Below are 3,120 nucleotides of genomic sequence, written 5' to 3'. Positions count from 1 at the left end.
CATTTTAGAGTCAAAGAACCAAAATATAGACTGTCCATGTGGTGAGGATTCTAGATATGTACTCCAGCTTTTTTTTTTTTTTTTTTTTTTTTTTTTAAGTAGGACAACCAAGTAATTGAATCACTCTTCAAGTTAAAATGTGAATCAGTAGTAGAGTGGGACTGGAACCCAAGACTTGTGTTTTCCCTCCCCGCCTCCCCTCCCCTCCCCTTCCCTCTCTCCTTTTTTTTTCCCAGACAGGATCTAACTCTGTTGCCTAGCTTGGAGTGCTATGGCACATTTGTAGCTTACTGTAACCTTGAAGCCCTGGGTTCAAACAATCCTTCTGCCTCAGCCTCCTGAGTAGCTGGGACTATACACACACACCACTATGACCAGCTAATTTTTAAATAGGTAGAGACAGGAATCTCACTGTATTGCCCAAGCTGGTCTGAAACTCCTGGCTTCAAGTGATCCTCCCGACTTGGTCTCTCAAAGTGCTGAGATTTCAGGCATGAGCCACTATGCCCACCCCCTCAAGACTTTTGACAAATAATCCAGAGCTCTTTATATATAAGCACCAAAATATCAGTCAAGATTGGTCAAATCAGGACTGTCTTAGATTAAAACAAAACAAAACAAAACAGGCAAGTTGCTTAACCTGATTATGCTTTAGTTTCCTTACTGGCAAAATGGCAATCATAATATCCTACTGCAGGGGGTTCTAGTAAAGACTGAGATGCCACATGGAAAGCATTTAGATTTGTGTAATAAATGTCCACTGGTATGATTATATGACTACAGAGTTCATTCGTTACCATTACAGTGTCTCCTGAAAGTGATCAATGAAACTTTGCCATCTCTAAAACTACTGGCTTCCTAACCCTGCCTCCATGATAAACTCTTTAATGGTGGGAACATTTGTACCTCTTTTTACCTTCTCATGCCTGTATAATTACCTTTTTAAAATTAAACTTTTATTTTGAGGTAATTCTAGGTTTATATACAGTTATAAGAAATAATACAGAATGATCCCATGTATTCTTTACCCAGTATTTTTCCAGTGGAAACAGTCTGAAGAACTATAGTACAGTATCACAACAAAATATTGGCATTGATAAGATCTACCCATCTTATTCAGTTTCTCCTGTTTTACTTGTGTGTGTGTGTGTGTGTGTGTGTGTGTGTGTGTATTTAGTTGTATACAATTTTATCACCTTTGTAGGTTCATGTTTCCACTTCACAGTAAAGATACCAAACAGTTCTATCTTTCATGAGGATCCCTTGAACTGGCCTTTTATAACCACACCAACCTCTCTCCTGTATCCCCCCACCCCATCCTGAAACTCTGGCAACCGATTGGTATTGGGCTTTTTTTTTTTTTTTTTTTTTCTTGATTATAATTCACTGGAGACTCATCCAGATTGTTGCTGGTATCACTAGTTTTTTCCTTTTTGTTGATGAGTAGTATTCAATGAGATAGATGTACCACGGTTTGCTCAGTCATTTACTCCTTGAAGGACATCTGGGTTGTTTCCTGTGTTTGGCTAGTAGGAGTAAAGCTGCCGTGAACATTTGTGTACAGGCTTTTGTGTAAATATAAGCTTTCATTTCTCTGGGATAAATGCCCAAGAGTGCAACTGCTGGGCCAAATGGTAATCACACATTTAGTTTTATAAGAAATTGCGTAACTGTTTCCTGGACTGCCTGTACTATTTTATATCCCCACCAGCAACACGCGAGTGATCAAGTGTCCTGTGTCCTTGCCAGCATTTGATATTATCACAATTTTTAAATTTTAACTCTTTAAATAGGCAAGTAGTAAGATTCATTGTGGTTTTAATTTGCATTTCCCTAATGGCTAATGATGTTGAACATCTTTTCACGTGCTTATTTGCCGTCTGCCTCACCTCTTTGGTGAAATAGTTCTTTTATGACGTTTGCCCGTTCTATGATTAGATTGTTTGTTTTTCTCTGTTGAGTTTTGAGAGTTCTTTACATATTTTAGATACAAAGCCTTGACATATTTTACTTTTAAAGTAAAACGTCCACACTGGATTGTGAGCAGCATAACACATGTGGTAGTAAAATATATGACAACAATAGCACAGAGAATGGGAGGTGGGTAGGTGAACGTGCACTCCTCATGGTGTTTCATTTTATATGAGCTGATTTAGTGTTATCTATGCTTAATTTGTAGTAAGTTAGAGATAAATATTATAATCATTTAAAAATATGCAAAGAGAAACCTTATTTATTTATTTATTATACTTTAAGTTCTGGGATACATGTGCAGAACGTGCTGTTTTGTTACATAGGCATACACGTGCCATGGTGGTTTGCTGTACCCATCGACCCATCATCTACATTAGGTATTTCTCCTAATGCTCTCCCTCCCCTAGCTTCCCACCCCCTGATAGGCCCCAGTGTGTGATGTTCCACCCCCTGTGTCCATGTATTCTCATTGTTCAACTCCCACTTATGAGTGAGAACATGCGGTGTTTGGTTTTCTGTTCTTGTGTTAGTTTGCTGGGAATGATAGTTTCCAGCTTCATCCATGTCCCTGCAAAGGACATGTACTCATCCTTTTTTTATGGCTGCATAGTATTCCATGGTATATATGTGCCACATTTTCTTAATCCAGTCAATTTCTTATCATTGATGGACATGTGGGTTGGTTCCAAGTCTTTGCTATTGTGAATAGTGCTGCAATAAACATACATGTGCATGTGTCTTTATAGTATAATGATTTATTATCCTTTGGGTATATATCCAGTAATGGGATCACTGGGTCAAATGGTATTTCTGGTTCTAGATCCTTGAGGAATCACCACACCGTCTTCCACAATGGTTGAACTAATTTACACTCCCACCAATAGTGTAAAAGCGTTCCTATTTCTCCACATCCTCTCCAGCATGTGTTGTTTCCTGACTTTTTAATGATCACCATTCTAACTGGCATGAAATGGTATCTCATTGTGGTTTTGATTTGCATTTCTCTAATGACCAGTGGTGATGAGCTTTTTTTCATATGTTTGTTGGCCCCATAAATGTCTTCTTTTGAGAAGTGTCTGTTCATATCCTTTGCCCAGTTTTGATGGGGTTGTTTGGAGAAATCATTTTTAAATACAAGATATTATT

This window comes from Rhinopithecus bieti, unplaced genomic scaffold, assembly GCF_001698545.2.
Source record: "Rhinopithecus bieti isolate Rb0 unplaced genomic scaffold, ASM169854v2 scaffold_1304, whole genome shotgun sequence".
Lineage (NCBI taxonomy): Eukaryota > Metazoa > Chordata > Mammalia > Primates > Cercopithecidae > Rhinopithecus > Rhinopithecus bieti.
This window is presented reverse-complemented; position numbering follows the sequence as displayed.